Consider the following 19,442-nt stretch of genomic DNA (forward strand, 5'->3'; position numbering starts at 1 on the left):
GAGGCCATGACCTTGGGAGTAGAGAGACATGAGAGGAGTCAGAGGGACAGGGAAGGGTACAGGAGTGATCTAGATGCAGTGCTCAGATATTCTCCAAAAAAATATATTTTGAAACATGAGTACATGGAGAACCTGCAAGCCACACACACTGTTGATAAGAAGGCAAAATGGCAGCTATCAGCTGAGAGCTGGGTGAATAAAATGTGGCCAAAGAATGTGACAAAGAATGAAGGGCAGTCACAGAAGATGAACTCAAAGGGGCAAAAAGGGTTCACAAGGGGTCATAAGGTCTTTGGCAATGGTCTCCTTGGGCAGGACTTGGGTTGAACAAGGGCAGCGCAGGACTCTTGGGCTGGCTGCAGTGTAAACTGATCTGAAGGACAAGACAGGTCCTGAAATGTAAGGTCAGGAAGAGGTCAAACTCCACCACAAAATCAAACAACGGAGCTGAGAGAAGGAGTCCAGACCAGCCCCATGGCCTCTGCTTACATCCTTTGTCTCTCATTGCCCCAACCCAGAATTCAGTCAGTACTGAAGTCCATAACACTAGGACTCAGAAGAACTAGGAGGTGGTGTTGGTACGTCTGGGACAGAGCTGCTATTTCCTGGAAGAAGATGGTGGCATGGTAAATCTGGGAAAGAAAGTCCCAAGCACCAGTTTATCTGTGTTGAATGTCAAGTTCTCAGGTGGAAATGAATGGCAGAAAGCTGCCTCTATACAGTTGGAACTCAGAAGCAAGATCTGTTGTCGAGAGAGAAATGTGAACTGCAGCTGTCAAGGGCACTCTAAAACCCAAGTCACTCTCTGTATTTAACACTATATCCTTTTATTTTTTTGAAGGAAAAATAGATCATACTTTGGCCAATTCCTCTTTAACATCCTCAGAAGCTACAGTCAGTTGGTACCTGGATGTTGTTCAGATGGTGGGCCTCTTACAGATAGGGACTACATTTGAGCCCCCATTATATCCCAAACACCTAGGACATGAGAGGGGCTTCTTAGGCACTTGTCATGGAACTGGAGAGATGGCTTGGTTGGTAAGAGCACTTGTTCTACACGTATGAAGACTTGAATTGGGATCCTAGCATCTGCGTAAAAGCCCGGAGCATGTACCATGTGTTATCGCTCCTCTCTCTGTCTCTCTGTCTCTGTCTCTCTGTCTCTCTGTCTCTCTGTCTCTCTGTCTCTGTCTCTGTCTCTCTCTCTCTCTCTCTCTCTCTCTCTCTCTCTCTCTCTCTCTCTCTCTCTCTCTCTCTCCTCTCTTCTCCTCTCCTCTCCCTCTCTCTCTCCTCTCTTCTCCTCTCCTCTCCCTCTCTCTCTCTCTCTCCTCTCCCTCTCTCTCCCTCTCTCTTTCTCTCTTTCCCTCTCTGTCTCTCCTCTCCCTCTCTCTCTCTCCTCTCTCTGCCAGATGAGTGGGACTGGTGAAAATAAGGGGAATCACAGGCTGACCCTAAAGGGCTGTTTACACCTCAGCACTGATGAGAACTGCCTGCTTCTACAGACTCTTCCACTGAAGGTGCACTCTGGTGTCCTCACTCTTCCTGAGGCCGGAAGTCAAGGGGAGGACAACAGCCACACTTCCAACAGACAGTAGGAGGAGGCTAGGCAACTCTCAAAGCTGTTGTGAAGCAGGCAGGAGAGGGGGTTGAGAGATGCTTACAGCTTTGTCACTGGGTGGTAGGTAACAAGTCACACTTATCTGGTTGTTTCCTCTGCTCCCACAGCACAGCCTGCTTCCACTTAAAACAAAAACCATTTAATGTCCTAGGTGCATAGTAGATGTTTATCAGTTCAAATCATTTCATACTGCTGCCACATGAGTTTATATGGAAAATCTACAGGGTTGGTTTGTTTTCATTTTATACAAATTATAGAGCAGATATGTAATTTTGCAGTTTTCATCTAGTGTTTCCAAACTTGTGTGTGTTGGTTTCTGTAGCTCTTTCCCTGTGTCTGTGGTTTGATTGCTATTAAAAGCTACACTAGAAGAATGCTTTCCTGTGTGCCCAGGAGTTTCTTCAGCAGAGGAGTGCCCCGACACAGAAGCACCGCCTCAGTTTTGCTAGGTGTGGAGTGAGCAGCTGTGCTGCGTGCTGACCTTCCTGCGAGTGAGCGCTTACTTCCTACACTGACTGCTAGCCTAACTGCCACGAAACAGTGTCTGTCTGTTGCTTTAGTTTGCTTTTCTTCAGATAACTCTTTCCATTAAGTGTCTATTTCATGTTGAACCAGTTTAGACCTAGCAAGAGATGTTGGTCACATTTATCTGGGTCCATGTGTTCAGGTCTGTTAAGAATTTTCACCAGAGACAAAAAGCAGTACTCTGAGTAAAGCAATTTTAAGGATTTTCTCCTAGAAGTCAGAAGATGCAGTGGTGGCTCTCAGACAGCCTCCCTTTTCAAAATCTCCTCAGGGTGGTCCTGGCTTTGGTAGCCTGAGCTCATTTCATTACTGGGGCCCAAACCTAGACTAGGTGACTGCACACCAGCATGGACAGGCACAGGAAGAAGCACCACCACAGGTTCAATGTCTAGTCAACATGAGGAAGATGAGCCGGCTGCACTTGAGTGTCAGAGGAAAGGGCAGACACCTCCAGGCGTGAGTGCGCTCGCTCTCTCTCTCTCTCTCTCTCTCTCTCTCTCTCTCTCTCTCTCTCTCTCTCTCTCTGCGGGGTTATTTGTCTTGAAGGGAAAAGCTAAGGTTCTGTGCACTGCACTTCCTCATTAGTGTTTTCCTTTGCATGCCGAATTTCTCTCTTCCTCTTTTTCTTTTACTGTGGACACTTCCACATCTAACACATACTTAAACATGCAAAATCAGAATTAGACACGATGAACAATGCTGTCTAGTTGACAGTTTGCTTTTTTTTTTTTCTTCTTTAAGATGCAAGAATGGATTTTCTTATCATGTATTAGTGGAGAGAACTTAGCATAGCCGATGTGTGTCACCAAGCACACATTGGTATATGAGAGAAAGACTTGATTTCACTGTCACGGACTTATATCTAGTTACAATCCACTCCAATGGGAATGAAGTACATCTTTGTAATGAAAAATGGTATTGTAATATATGCAAGTACATAAATATAAATTATAAACCCAGTTTCAAAACTAGCCTCACCTAATGGAACTCTTCTAGCAAAATTCTGTTTCCAGAAACCTCACTAAATATTAGTATTTCTTGGCATCTTAAAGTATTTGTCACAGAGGTGTCTTGATGAGCATACTTATGCTTATATTTATACTTATATTTTAAAAGCACTAGAAGGTCCTCTTATGAATTTCATACTGTACAACAATACTGTACAACAGAACTTTCTAGATAATGGAGATGTTTTTATCTCTTTGCTGGTTAATATGATAGCCACTTCAAACGTGGTTGAGAATTACATTTTAATTCTGGTGACTTTCATTAACTTGGATTTATTAAATAGCCCTATACTGCTAGTATCTTCTGTATTGGGTAGCAGATATAATGTTATCTAGCAAACTTTCCCTCTTATCTAGGTCTAAACATTGGTCTCTGACTATACAAAATAGGCGGCCAGAAGTAGGAAATCTCACCACAGGATCAGGGTTACACTGCACAAATACTATAAGCAGTGAGCACATTTACTCCTTTCAGTGCTGAAATTCCATACCCATGCTGCCCCACAGTCCTGTTGTCTAAGCTGTGTCTTCCCAGGTAACTAGTGCTGTGTTCTGTACCCTCCTAACTTGTGTCCTTGGGCATCTCTGCCTGGCCCTACAGGATGAGTTGGCTTCAATAACCACGAGCCCAGGTCCCCAAGCTCTGCTTCTCTATCAGGAGATGCGGTTTCCACTTCCGGGTCCATGGATAGGTGTCGAATCCATGGCTCTGCATTTATTCCTGGTTCTTCTTTCTCATCTCCTCAAATCTTTTAATGGAACTCTTTTAATGGAAACTGCTGGAGACAATTTCTTGACATGATCCTCAAAATAATATTGTTGTATTTAATACAACCATCCACTGTGTCCCTTGAATCCAAAATACGAGTCATTGCAAGAGTATCAGCAAGGTTGTTTTTGTGAGTGAAAAAGGCTAAAATTGACTTCTAATATATCTTTAGAGAAAGCAGAAAATTACATTATGAATATGAAGACTTGTAAAACAAAATAATGCACCTGGTGTGATAGGAGGAATTTGAGCAGAACCACAAAGGCTTGTTATTGCAGGGAGATGGCAATCTTCTTGGTTTCTCATGGTTTTAACTTAATAATTAACCACAGTAAAATCTGTTATTAAAATTCTATTCATGGTTCATGAGGTTTTACAGTAAACTCAGAAGTCTGCATGTGCTTGTGCTAGAAGTCTAAGCTGCCCAGAAACCTCAGCAATAGGCAGAGTGTCTGCCGTTCTACTGTTATCCTTGTAACTTCTCCATATATCCTGTCCTGCAGAACTGCGGGTCAGCTATCCCAGAAGGCCAGAGCACACTGTAGAACAATACCACTCAAGGAGATGCTACAGGTTTGCACTGAAATTAGTAACAAACTAGAGAACCGAAAGGTGCAGGCACGCACACACACACACACACACACACACACACACACACACACACACACACACACACAACCAAAAAAAAAAAAAACCCTAAGAACCTTAAACCTGGAGAACATTAACAGAAAATAGAAAATATACACTCACAGGATTTTACATGAGATTTTACAGATACAAAACAAAATAGAAATGATCTCCAAATTCTCAAAACAAGTGACTGCATGGTCCCTAGTGTGACATCATAACCGGACAATAGCACTTGGTGTCTGTTGTTGGCTTGCTCATCTCTGCTTATCTGTCTGACTGGTTAACATGCTAGTTTGGAAGTGTGACCCAGTGGTATCTGGATGGGCCAACAGGGTCCGGACTGCAGCAGCTGCAGTCCCAGCAAGCTCAGGTAGAAAGGACAGCACTTAGCAGCAAAGCATTCAAACCTTGGCATGGCTGCTATTTTCTTGGTGTCTAAAGAAAACTGTTCTTTCTTCCTGAACCCTTCTTCCTCTTCAGTAAAAAAAAAAATGATGATGATGATGCCCACTTCACTGCCTTGGCTTGGATATCATGTGAGATAAAATGCAATGCATTATGACACAGTATTTGATTAATAAATGTTATTTCTTATTATTGTCACACTCTGTGCTCTTGATTCTAAGTAATTCTTTAAAAGAAAGAATTACTGGGACTGGAGAAGTGGCTCAGCAGTTAAGCGTACCTGCTACGTTCTCAGAAGACCTGATTTGGTTCCCAGCACCTACAGGGCAGCTGACAACCTGCTCTCACTCCAGCGTCAGGGGACCCAGTGCCGTCTTCTGAGCTCTTCGGGCACTGAACAGATATGTTACATAGAGATACACATAGGCAAAGCATTCTTACACAGAACATGAATAATCCTGTCCGAGTGACAGGAACTATGAAATAATGCAAACCCCACAATAAGCAGTGTCAGGGCATCTATGGGTTGACTGAAATTCTACAGACACGTCCCTTCTTGAAAAGCAGAAGGATGGGTGACATGAATTCTAAATATCCCTTGTTGGTGCTGAGATTTATGATCAATAAGAAAAGTTTTACTCTGGTTGGCAATATGGCTCAGCAGACAGAGGTGCTTGCCAGCAAATCTGAGCACCTAAGTTCAACCCCACAGACGTACATAGCAGACGATAGACCTCGCTCCCCTCACTTGTCCTCTGTCCTGCACTAGGCCACCATGATGAGCGTCCACACACATACACACCCCCAGTTCTCACCAGGAAACTGAGTACTGCCTCATCATAGTCCTTCTGCTGTTTTAACTTTTACACTGGAAAGGGGCCATTTTATTTCCTCTAGGGATTTATTTAGGCTCATCAGTGACTCCTATGCATTAGTTCTGACGCCATGTCAAATGGGAGTCTGTAGAGAATGCCCCTTCAGGTCGCAAAGGTCCCTCCCTGGTTACTGGCATCCAAATGGAGTGTACACGGAGACCTGGGACAAGCAACAGGCCTTTGAAAGGAATGCATTTCCCCATTCACCTGGGAGGGGAGCCTAAAGCCTGACAGCCACAGCAGAGAGACACACAGTCCTCGGTGAGGGCTAGACAACAGCCACCGTGCTTCCAGGCAAAGGGCCACTGGCACAAACCGTGCCTGGAAAAATAAAAGGGCTCCTTTCAGTAAGCAGCAGAAAAGAAATCCAGGGTTCTTGGTGAACCCAAAAGCCCGTGTTTAAGCAAAACCACAGCATGGCCGTGCCTATTTTGTTTTCTTTAGCCTTCTTAATACACTTCTGTTTATGCTCTTGATGTTACCAACTTAAACATTGGCTTTCGGTAGGTTTCCCCGAATTCAGCCCTACAGACATGTGTAAAGCACTCTTTGTGAGCTGCGCTGTCTCGTACCCTCAGCACCAGGGAGTGGAACAGTACAGTGGCCTCACCAACTGTGTCCAGATAAAACAAGATGTGTCAGAAACAGGCACAGACGCTGAAAGCTGCTGTGAACCTAAGCAGTAAAAACCTACTTGTTCACGAGACAGCCTCAGATGTAGCTCAACACACTTCCCAGTGAGAGCACAAGTCATGAGACTGGTGAAGAGCCAGTGTGAGAATGTCCTAGATAATAACCATGTGCGGGTTTCTTTTATCCTCTCCCTCCTGTTGGTAACCATGCTGCCTCTAACAAGCCTTAAAATGAGTTCACTCCCAATAGAAAACTGAGATTTCTCTCCAGTCATCCCAAACTTCTGACTCGATTTGAAAAATGTGGTCAAAGCCAGGAGCCATGCGCACGTGTGGATTTGATTCCATCTGCACTCCTGCCCTAATTCTTGTGGCTTGGACCTCCTCCAGATGCTCTGCCTCACTCTGTGGTTTTGTGTTTGAGATCCCTTCTCCTGATTCACTGCATCTCCTGATTGACAAACAGATTTAGATATGAAAACAAACAGTTACCTGCCTGTAATTGGTTTCTAACAGCTGCACTGTTGTAGTGCTTTCAAAACCACATTGAAGTTGCCACCCAGATATGTTTCCTGTTCAGCTCAGGAGGGGCAGATTGGGGTTGGGTTTTTTTCTTGCATTCTGCCACTTAGGCATCTTGACTATTCACCAAGATAATCTGTAACTTAGACATATCTATGATCTATTTATTTTATAAACGGAAATATATGCTTAATTTTAAATCCCACAAATTCAATTTAAGTGAGCATAGACTGGATTTTAATTTTATATACTGATGGGCTTTCTGATCAAATACTGAATAGGGTCACCTGCTGTGAGATGCACCATTTTACTTGCAGGTTGAAGTATCAGACTAAAATTAGTTATCTAATAATAGTTTGCCTTATAACAGCAACCAAATTACACAAAACATACCAGACTACTTACAAGTGCTACCTACATGCTACCAACAATTGTAACTCCCTCTGAACATCAAAGTAAGAGACTGAGGCTTACCATTTTAAAATTCCTGTGGAAATCGAATGTATTTTAAGTATCAGCTTTGATTATTTAATCAGACAACTTGCATTTTGCCCTGGCTAATTTTGAAGGCTGATAATATTTTACTCATAAAAATAATTGTGCACCTGTTGTGATGGGAGTCTGGTTATACAAATGTGAACAGGAATGAAACTCTTGGCTTTAACTGCAGGAACACAAATCTCCTGTTATATTACATGAGAAAACCTATTTTTGAAGGCTCAGAGTGGATCTTGTTTAGGTCTGGTCTCTTCTATACAGAGATATTTAAGAATATCATGAAAGCACACAACAAACAGCTGAGAGAAAGCACTGGCTGAATCACCTGAATCAAATGCCGAGGGAATCCCACCCCCCCCCCATCAAAACCCTGCCTTCCCCCACCTCACTCCCTCTCCTGGCCAGACCATCTAAATGGTGCTGAGCCATTTCTGTGAAATGTGTGCTTTCCTTTCCAGTCTATGATCAAAGGAGAAAATAAAACGTGGGTCAACGGAAACTCTACCCCTCTCTCACTTTTCTTATTTTCAGGCCCTTTCAGCATTAGAGATCTTTTTCAGTACCCAAATTCTCACAGCTTTAAAAAAAAAAAGTCTAGGAAATCAGGAAAAGAGTCAGACTTGGACCTTTTCTCTGTGGTTTCTGTCATTTTGAACAGACTTCCTAAGAGCTACCAACTTGTGTCTATTTAGTCCATTTCTGGGTGTAATCAATGCCAGAGTGCTGAAAAGAGGCTCAAGGAAAAATAATTTATTTGGAGTTAAACTAGCTAAAATGCGCGCTCAGTCCCAGTGCTTCCCCCATTCCTCGGGCAGGTGGTGTGGCTGATGTCCCACCCTCTTAAAGCCTGTACGCAAAGAAGGGGTTTATTTTCTATCACTAAATTTGAGGAGTGTATCCTTCTCAATGTAGAGTCTATGATAATTTCTTCCTGGTTAATGCAATAGATGTTTGCCACCAGAATTCAGAAACTCAGTGAATTTTTAAAAGTGACCTAAATTCTCCAGAGTTTTCTTTTTCAACAGTTTAATGTAGACATTTGAATTGAAAAGGAATCACAAATAAACAAATAATTGCAACAGATTTCCCCAGTGCATTAGATATGCCCTCAGTGGTACTTATCAACGGCAGTAACAAACTTAAAGTGTAAAGAATGATGTCCAGTTTATGCTCACTGCATGATCCTCACTCATAAAACAGCATTTTGAAAAAATGGTCGGCCTGTTTGTTTTGGGGGGGGCAGTGATTTTGTTTTTAAATTCAGACAAATGATCTAAATACTTGGAGTGTGGGAGGTTCAGAACCATGTGCCAGTTTTTATGGGATGTAACCATGACCTCTGAGGATGTGTTCAAGAGCTGACCCTATAAACTAAGGAAACACCAAGGGTGCACGTGGCACCTGCTGTGCTGATCACAGAGCACCGCTGGAGCCCAAGACAACTGGGGGCTGGTATCTTAGTCCCATGAATTTTTCTACCAAGAATTAGTTATGGATAAATGTTTCCCCAAATGTATAGTTTAAATCCTTATGATTTATTCAAATGAAAAGGGCTGAGATGAAATACAGCAAAGGAATGCTAGGATATTTAAAAATGTTTTTCCTCTAGTTTGCACATACTAAACTTTCTGTGTAAGTGCTAAAATCAATGAAACACATAGTACATTTCATACTCAACAGTTACTTTCAAAACAACTTAAGCCAAGCCAGGAGAGGTGGCTCACAACAATAACCTGAGCACTCAGGAGGCTGAGGCAGGAGGATTTCCCTGAGTTCTGAGTTAGCCTGAGCTACAGAGTACTATTTTTGTCCAAAACAAACAAAAATAAAAACAAATATACAAACGAAAAACCTTATGTCAACTATGTGTCAGAAATATTAAGTGTGAACATCCCATTTTAACATGAAAGAACCAAAGTTACATAGGAAATCACTTAAATTTTTGAGTAAAACACTTTGGCCTTGCTTAAACACAAAAGTTTAATAGTCCTGCCAAGGCTTGGGAGGTCTGTAGTAACTGACCTGCCCATTGTAATGGGATGGAATGAAGGCGGTTAATATTACCAGGCCCAACTTATCTGAAAATGTGTTAATTAGCAATAAGTTGATTTTTGGTTGAGCAAACACAAACAACATGCTCTGCATTGCTAACTTGACGGATGCACATGCAGTGTCCATTTCCTGGGCTATGAGAGCTCTCTCTGCAGCTTACATCTGCTGCCTCATTTCCTATAAAAGCATTTCTGATACAAGAGGTGGTTACAAGATCCTCGCTATCCTGTCCCCGCTGGAAACCAACCAGAAACTTTCTTTCTATATAACGTACTATATGAACTAGTGAGCTAATACATCTTCCTGCCTCTGTTCCTGTCACTATTAATGCTGCAGACACTCTAGCCCACTTGGAGCCAACCAGTCCTTTTAGTCTCTATGTGGCTAACGCCACGTCCATGGGATCACCATACACAGAGTAGGTCAGACTTAAGGTGATGTCTTGGAAGGCATTTCACACCCAATTCTCACTTTTATGGAGATGGAAAAATGAGACTGAATTTGCCACCCAGCAACGTTGTCACATCATCACAGCCACCTCTGAGAGCCGCGTCCTTCAGCGTGCCATTCCACTCTTTACAAGGGTCCCTGTTGGAGATGTGTACTACAACATGGGTGGGTATATGCATGCTAACAGCTATGTTCATTTCTGATTTTGTATACTAATATTGATAATTTTAAAAGTGTTTGTTTAAACAATACTACCGAGTCTAGCAGGGAGTTCCACCCCACCCCCATCAGCCTACATCTGACACACATCACTAAGACTCCAGTGTGTTTCCACTAATTCCACCAGGAGGACTACAGATGTCCTGCTAGCCACCACTTCCTGGTAAGCAATCGAAAGGGCTTCCAGGAAATTGTTAATGACCTTCATTTGACTTAAAATCTAAGCTGCAATTAGTAAGGTTCTTTCCAATACTGGTTGTGATGTTTATTTCCCCCAGAGCAAGCAGGAAGGAAAAGGTAAGCTGTATTGTTTTCATGGTATATCAGAATATATCGCTTTCCATTTTGCTCTATCACCGATGGACTAATGCATATTAAAACCATCATAATTGCGTAGGAATACTTCACTTCTACCCAATTTCTGACTCTGGTATGTACTCGTGCTAAAATTAGCCTTTTAAAAATGGAATCGCTGGGAATATTTTATAATTGGAGACTATTTTTACATTTAAGAATCTTTCATAATTAAAACTTTTGAAACCAGATATGATTTTAAAGTTTTGTGTTTTAATTATAATAATTAACTACAAGAAAGAAGTTTCCGATTCTTATTCAATGAATTTAAAATATGATTATGTGGTCAACGCAGTAACAACAAAGAACAATTTTAGCCAGTGTTATATTTATAAGCAGAACCTGTTATTAAACTTTAGTATTTTCTTTTATGTAAACATTGATTTCACTAATTAGATTCAGCTGATCTTACCCCAACATATCGATTTCTTTTAATCCCCACAGTTAACAATGAATCTAATGTATCATAATACTTTAGACCTTAATCATATAGTAGGAATTTTTGCCGGTAGCTTTTGTTAGAATTTTAATTAAGAAGACCTTGTGTCTCCAACCTCCAGTGGGGGGGGGGGGGGGCAGGTTTTAATTGCTTGCATGTATATCACAGACTTCAAACGAAGGGAAAGATGTTTATAGCAGAGTACAAAGGAGGGCTCTGAGATGTCTACACTCATGCAAAGCGGTGTAATTAGAAACCGTGGGTGCTGCTGGATCCAAATGCGTGGATGTGTGCAGAGGGCTGCTTTGTGCATTCGGTGCCGGCTAAAGGAATCCAGGAGTTCTCCCGTAATTACTCGCTATTGATTACAAGACGACCAAAAGACTATGTGAAATTGGCTAAACATGTTATTTGGAGCAGAATATTAAGTTTCTACCTTAGTAATTTACCATGTGGTTTAGAGCAGTAGCTTTCTGGACTTATCTGGAGAAAAACAAGTCGGATTATATAACAGACAAAAGCTTCCAGCTCTAATTTTTGGAGCGTCTGTGAGCCTTGCTGTGACACTGAAGTTGTGCATACAGGACTCGTACAAAAGGCCCTGGCGATCAATCAGCTGAGTTGTCGCACAGGGGCAGGAGCTAAGAAGACAGTGGCCCTGAATTCACAACCTAGCATCCAGCGCAACTCAGGGCATTTTTAAAAGACTTAAATGTAGAAGTTTCAAATACATGTGATCTAAACAAGGACCGCGCCGTTATTATTTTGGACACTTAAAAATAATCACCAAATAAATGAACTTCACTGATTTTATTGGTGAGGTGGCCTAAGATTCACCTCTAAGCATTTCTATTTTGCTTTAGGATTTATTTGTTTTTATGTGTATGTGTGAGAACCTGTATACATGTATGGCTACATATCATTTGCATGCCTGGTATCTTCAGAGACCTGAAGAGGACAGCAGGTGCCCGGAACTGGAGTTACAGGCAGTTACAAGCCAGTATCTGGATGCTGGGAATTGAACCTGGGTCCCTGCAAGAGCACAAGGTGGTCTTAATGCATTAGTCATCTCTCCAGATCTGTTTCTGGCTTTTTTTGAAGTCTCTCCAGAGGAAAAAGAGATTGACATAAATTTATGAGTAGAAATTCAAGAAAAACTCATTTATAAATAAATACTCAAAGTATACAATCATAGTACCTGCCCATCCAGTTGCGTCCTGTGAGTACTTAAAGCAGAGAACAGAGAACAGAGCCTTCTGGGGGCAGGGTGAGCAAGCACCTGAGCAAGGCCGCATGTTTAGGCCTTCTGTAGGAAGCATTGCGCATGTCAGCCGGAGAGTGAGGCTGCGCACTGGTGCTGTGGGAACTGGAAGACACACTCTGACCTGGAGATAGCAACCCTGCCTAAGCTACTTCTAGAACATCTTGGTTTATCTGACCTTAAAGACCTCCCAAGCCCTGAGTTAGCCATGGCGCTCTGCGTGCCTGCCCTCCCTCTGAGGGTCCCTGCTGGCAATCAAAGCCTGGATAAAACCAGGCCCCCAGACGGTCTCCACAGACGTTTCAGAATGGCCCCTGATATATTTTTTCCTGTGCTGACTCTTTGGTTTTAGAGAAAGAGCCTCACTGTGTAGTCCAGGCTCAATCTGAACTCACAATATAATCCATGCTGGTCTCAAACCTACAATCCTCCTGCTTCCGCCCCTGAGCACTAAGACTGCAAACCTGACCACCACAGCCAGTTTAAATGTAAGTTTTCACTTCACTATTTGTTACAAGTGCAGTCGTGATAGCTCGTTCTCTGTGATATATAGTTTCTGCCTTTAGCTCTTCTGTGAACAAGGACAGCGCAGCAGGTCAGCACTTCTGCCCTTCAGCACAGATGATGAGAGCCAAGGTTGGCCAAGGCCAAACCAGCTCCTGAAACAGCAGCGAGTCCTATGCATGTTTGTACTTCAGTGATAGCTGTGAAAAACATTGGAACAATTCTCAGAAATGCCCCTGGAAAATGTATCCTCGGTCATTTTTCTGTCAGAAAAAAAAACAAACAACAACAACAAAACAAACAAACAAACAAAAAATCAACCTTCGTTTTTCTAAGCTGTAGGGGATTATACCTCAAATGCATCTACCTAATACCTAAATGTATACAGCAAACATTTAATCATCAATGACACCAGAAAGGAATCATTAGCATCCTGTTCCCTTCATTGTTCATCATCTTTTTATGTCTCTTTTCGGGGTGTTTGGCAAACACTGCTGTGCTAACTCAGACAAGCATCATCACTGCTTCCCTGGCACAGTTCCTTTGCTTTCACACAAAGCTGGAGGTATCAGGCACTACGGCTAGGGGAAGCCGTGTGGGGTAGGGAGACACGCTCAGAGCCTCTCCTGTCAGCAGAAGGCAGCCAGCCTCTGCACAGCAAGCAACAGGACACAGATCCTCGCCTTGCAGAAATGGCTCCATATCAGCACCACATTCAGAAATGTGTCAAAACACAGCTATCCTGGAATCCCTACACACTCGGCACAACTCAAACCCAACCACACTTCTGTCTTGCACTCTGTCTTCTTGTCACATGCCTCCACTCCTCCCCTAGTCATTTAAGCACTGATGGCAGCAAGTATTGCGTAGTGAGGCCATATTATATTCCAGGAACCCTCTGCTGAGACACACAATTCAACTGTATCAATATCGGGTGCCATGACTCTTTTAGATGTTGTTTTTTGTTGTTGTTGTTGGTGGTGGTGGTGGTAGTGGTTTTAGGAACAAGTTCCCTGTTATTCCAGCTCCATAAAAGAGACACAAACAGACATTTGCTCTTCTACCCAACAGCTCCAAGTCAGATAGCGTGTGCCAAGCCAATCCTCCTGACTGTCTTTAATTACTCTTCACCAAGAGATTGCTGCTATTAATTTCATGCAAGTTACTACATTCTACCCCCAGGTAATAAGGCAGCAGGAAAGATGGCAGTGCGCAGCGCTGGGGGGTTTCCCTTGGCACACTAAAGAACGCTAAGAGAGATTTTAGGTGTTCTTACCCCACTGAGAAAAACACAAGTCTTTGAGGTGATGTTTGTATCAATCCGCTTCACTGCAACCAACCATTCAAATTTTATGTACAATAGAAACATAGTTACCTGCCTTAAATACAAACAATAAAAATGGTGGCTGGAGAGATGGCTCAGTGGATTTAAGAGCACTTGCTCCTCTTCCAGAGGACTCAAGCTTGGTTCCCGGCATCCACATCCAACTGCACCCAACCAGCTGTAACTCCAGCTCAGGGAGCTCTCCCACCTCTAGTTCCCTTGGAGCACTTGCATTCCTGCACACACATCCACACACAGGCGCATATATATGTATATATATACATATATATATATCACTTAAAATAATAAAATAGGGGCTGAAGAGATGGCTCAGCAGTTAAGAGCACCGGCTGTTCTTCCAAAGGACCTGGGTTCAATTTCCAGCACCCACAGGTAGTTCACACAGAGGAGAACTGACACTCTCACACGCATACGTAGAGACAGAATACCAATGGACATAAATAAATAAATAAATACTTTTAAAATAATGAAACAAGCCTTTCAATGAGCAATGAAATTGCTAGAGAAGACACAGATTGTTTACAACCCGGACTCAGTATCCCTCACACATCAGCTGTAGTTAGCGACTGTCCAAGGGTTTTACACCTAGTGGTGCTTATTTGGATAGTATTATAGGAAGCAATTTTTAAAGTGAAATCTTTAAAAGAAATTATTGTTTCTTAATTATATAAGAATACTAAGGTCTATGGATTAAAGACTCATTTTTTCAATCTTCACTTATCCGTTCTATGGCCCCCACGTTTTTGCTCCATTCTCTATTGCTAGAATATTCCCCTAGGGTTGATGGTGGCTTTTCCCGCCTTTCAGTAACTTTGTTACACTGCATGAGATAGAAACTTATGGGAAAAAATGTCAACATAAATTATCAAATCATGTAATGATTGAATATTCATAAAATGACAAGAATTCTAAAAGCACACAGTCAGGGGCACATAAAGCTATTTCTAGAAACATACTCACAACCAAGTGTCTTTAATATTAAGTTGAAATTTTAAATTAAGCATTTAATGTGGGAATTAGACTACATTAAAAACAAACAAACAAAAAGTGTGAAGAAAATAAAGAATGAAGAAACAGTAAAAACAAAAGTAAGCTGATTTGCTTGGCATTCTGAAAAGGGACAGGAGCAACACATAATTTCTAAAATTGTGTCTTTAGGGGAGATGGATAAATAGTAGAAAAACTACTGCCAAGGGAAGTGAAAGACAAAAGGAAAAATGCAAAAGTAAAAATCCGGTAAGCAAAGCGGACACAGAAGAACCGAACTGACAGGCGCTATAGATTAAATCAATGGTAACACACTTACAATCTCACAAACTATATGATTTTAGAAAAAATATTTTATGGGAAAAAAACTTTAAAACTTAAAAATATAATCTCAGCATTCAGGGAGACAGAAGCAGGCAGATCTCTGAGAGTTCGAGGCCAGCCTGGTCTACAAAACAAATCCAGGTTGGCCAAGACTACACAGAGAAACCCTGTCTCGAGAAAGAAAAAAAAGGGAAAAAAACTATTTTTAGGCTCTGGTGTTTAGATTTTTCAAGACAGAAATAATACATATATAACCTACTTGCTGTTACATTATCTAGAAAGGAAAGAAAAAGCCAGCTCTACTTTAAAGTCTGGAAGATAAATTACAAATAAATAAGTCACAAATCAATCCAGTTTATCAGAGATGTACCCTGCAGGACATTTAAAGAAGACTATTCCACAGTTAACTGGGGTTTATTTCATAATAAATTCAAATCCCCCAAGCCAGCAAGGTGTGTCATAAAGCACAACACAGTTCCTCACAGAGACTCCTAAGAGACTAGAGCTAGAAAATATTTAATAAGGAACTATATTTTAATGATAAGCTATATTTTAATGAAATAATCATAATAATGTGTGTAGGCATGATGGTACATGTCTGAAATGCCAGCACAGTGGAGGTAGAGACAGGAGAAACAAGGGTTCGGGGTCATCTTTGGCTATTACAAGTTCAAAGTCAGCCTGGGCTACATGACGGTATTCAAAAAAATAGCTTGTGTCAATGCAAAGTGTGAAATACTAAAATTAACACTGTAAACTAAAAACTATGCCAAAACATCTGCTATGTCTCTATTGCTTAGCAATCTAGGTAATATGACGTGAAGTAATGGGATAAAGAGGCATTCTTGTCAACTGCTACGTGATTAGACCTGGGAGCTCAATAAAGAGGGAAATTACATAGTGAACCAGTAAAATTAATTTGCAGACACTACAATCTCTAAACATAGTAACAGAAAGAAAATAAGATTAAAGGATAAAACACAAAAGGAGATGTGCAGAATTAAAACCAAAACTTCTCTGGGGGACATCAAGAGTCAATTAGGAGGACGGAGAGATAGTTCAGTGGTTAAGAGCATAATAGTAGGTGATTGGAGTTCTGTTTCTAGCACCATCACCGTGGTTCAAAACTGCCTGTTACTTCAGTTACCGGAAATCTAGTGCCCCCTTCTGGCCGCTGTGAGTTTTGCATGCATATACAGGCAGGCAACACAGGCACATAAATATAAATTAATAAATCTTCAAAAAAGAATTGAATAAATTGTCCCCAATAAAAATATGCAATTTTATAAAGATGCTATTCATCAGTAGTTTTATATAAATGTGATTTTAAAACATTTGAAAGTGCATGCCTGTAATTCCAGCACTCAGGAAGGCAGAGGCAGCACTCAGGATCTCTGTGAGTTTGAGGCCAGCATGGTCTAAAAACCGAATCCAGGACAGTCAAGGTTACACAGAGAAACCCTTTCACAAAAAGCAAAACAAAACAAACAAAAAACCATTTGGAATGTTAATTAACACAATGATATAAAGCAATCCAAGGTAAACTTTTTAGAAGAATGAAAATACCTTGAACAAAGTTATGATAAATATGAAATATAGTATTTTAATAATTACTAAGGTACTGGTAAAAGTTTATGTAAATGGTTCCAACTGTATAACTAATTGTAAGAAAGATGCTATTCCAAGTCAAAAGGACTCAGAGCATCCAGTCATAGTATATAGTGTTATTTTTTTTAACTGTTAAGTAAAAACTATAGCTCTAGTTGACATTATGCATAAAAGTAGTTGTGGGACGGGAGGGGAGGAAAGGTTAAAATTTTCAATACAGAGCCAATTAATTGGGAGAGAATATCACAGAATAGTATCTAATCTCAAGAATGGGAGAAGCCAACCCATACCACCTGCAACAGTTAAACAGGGAACAAAGGCGGATGTGTATGTGTGATGCCACTAGATACACCCAGGAGCTCTCAGGCTCTGACAGGTCCTTAAAGGGAAATGAGCAAGCAGAAGGCTTGGTTGACTCAGGGGACCACTTTATGGCATGTGTTTGCCGATAATGATTTTAAAAGATTGTGTATCTAAATGAAAACCTACACTCAGCACAAGTGGCACTCATAGGGTGGGGCAAGGGGCTGATACTAACTTTATACAAAACTTGGGTGTAGATGAAAGTTAAGGCAGAAAGCCTGTGCCACAAGATTCATGTAGAATTAAGGAACACTTTGGTTTTGTTGTATGCTACATTCTATCTCTTACAAGTAAATATGTATGAATTATGGAATCAGGAAAATAGGACCTCCTGAGACATAATGCTGAAGATAAGAGCTACTGATAACCCACTACAGTACACAAGGATCAGAGATCTAGTGTTGATCACTTTAAAACCTCAGAGAGAGGGCACAGGGTGTAGGGATGCAGCTGGCAAGTCACATACAACAGTGTGTTCTCTCAGCATCACTTAAATTAAACTATTTGAATTACCAAGTTTTCAATGTCTAAAGTAATGTATGGTGGGTACATTTTATGTATGTAATGTATGTGGTGACAAAATGCTAAAATGTATGAAAAGAAAAAATGTAGAACAAGTTAACTGGAAAATCCAGTAAGAATATTATCATTTATGTCTATAAAATTCAGAATAGCTCAAATAACCTGCAGGGCCTCCAGAGAAATGCAGTGGAAAGGCTTGATTCTGCATGGTTCGCTTTTGAGAATTACACATTTTGAGTGTCAGAAACTTGTGCTTTTTAAAAAATTTTAGACTCATAATTAGAATTAAATCTAAATAAAAGTAAAAAGGTATGGGAGGAGATACACCCTGAAATGTATTAAAAGCCAGAGTTTATTAGCATGGAAATAATAAAATGTTAGCTTCCATACTCCTGGGAGAAGGCGAGCTCCCCATCACTTGTGTTGGCAAACGCTTGCCTTTGCATGAGCCATTTCTGTCCTCACTGTTATAAAACCAAAGGCTCGGGAAAGAGAAGACAACACGAAATGACGTGTGAAGTCACACAAGCCCCTGTCACTGCAGCTGGATGGAGAATGTGGCACTAATGACTTTTCTTTCTACCCATCAGTTATGTTGAGAGTCTTTTTTTTTTCCAAAATAGCAAATGGCCTTTATAAGTACAAAGCAGAAGCAGTAAAATTCAAAATAATATTCTGTTTTCACTTGGTTTTGACGCTGCTAGTTAAGGAAGGAGCTGTTGAAACTCTGTGGGAAGGAAAACTGTGCTCTGCATTTTGGTTGAAAGGAACAGAGCACTACCAACTCTCTGCAATAAAGTAAAAATAACATTTCATGAGCTACCTACCACAAAATGGTTATCTTAACTGAGCTAAACAACCCAAAATGGTTTGATAAATCCCAAGAACTAATGTAATTGTGTCCCTGAAGCTCTCCTGCAAACAGAGCTTGGGACTCAGGGCGAGGTAACTGACGGTGTTTACAGGTGGCCTGGCTTCTTCTCACGACACAGAAGTATAAGAACATAACAGGTCTTCTCCAGAAACGCCGCCACCACAGCGCTGGCTTAGACAGAAGCACAGAGACTGTACTCACAGGCTGGCACAATGCTGAGGCACACGGCAGGCACTCTTTCTTTCTTAATGTTTCAGAAGGATGGTGAATGGTAGGGGTAAAGCTACAGACTTCCTAGCACCTCGCTAAGTTCCTGCCTAGTTCAAGAGAACAAAGATATTCCAGGAGGCCAAGAGCAAGACTAAATCCCAGAACTCTCTTGGCCGCGAGTCAGTTTCCAATCCTATGTACGTATTAACAGTGATGAGCACTGTAACCTGCACTGCCCCACTGCTCTGCAGCAAGTGCTACAGCTGTGAGACCTTTACTTTTGTCAACTCTCTCTCTAAAGGAGCTCATGAAACCAATGCTCTTCTCACCCCCATGCAGACAGTGAGTTTGAGACGTAGAGAAACCCGGTGCTTTGGCCAAAACCTATTCAGGTGTAAAGTGACAGAGGCAGGATGGAAACCAAGGTACGGGCCTCAGAAATCTCCATA

General features: G+C 41.4%; 1 protein-coding gene across 15 annotated transcripts in view; it reads right to left on the reverse strand.

The window, feature by feature from the left end:
• SOX6 (SRY-box transcription factor 6) overlaps positions 1-19,442 on the reverse strand; it is a 602,500-nt gene that overhangs the window by 202,372 nt on the left and 380,686 nt on the right. The window lies entirely within an intron of this gene.

Source organism: Acomys minous (assembly GCF_964271855.1).
Source record: "Acomys minous genome assembly, chromosome: 2".
Classification (NCBI taxonomy): Eukaryota; Metazoa; Chordata; class Mammalia; order Rodentia; family Muridae; genus Acomys; species Acomys minous.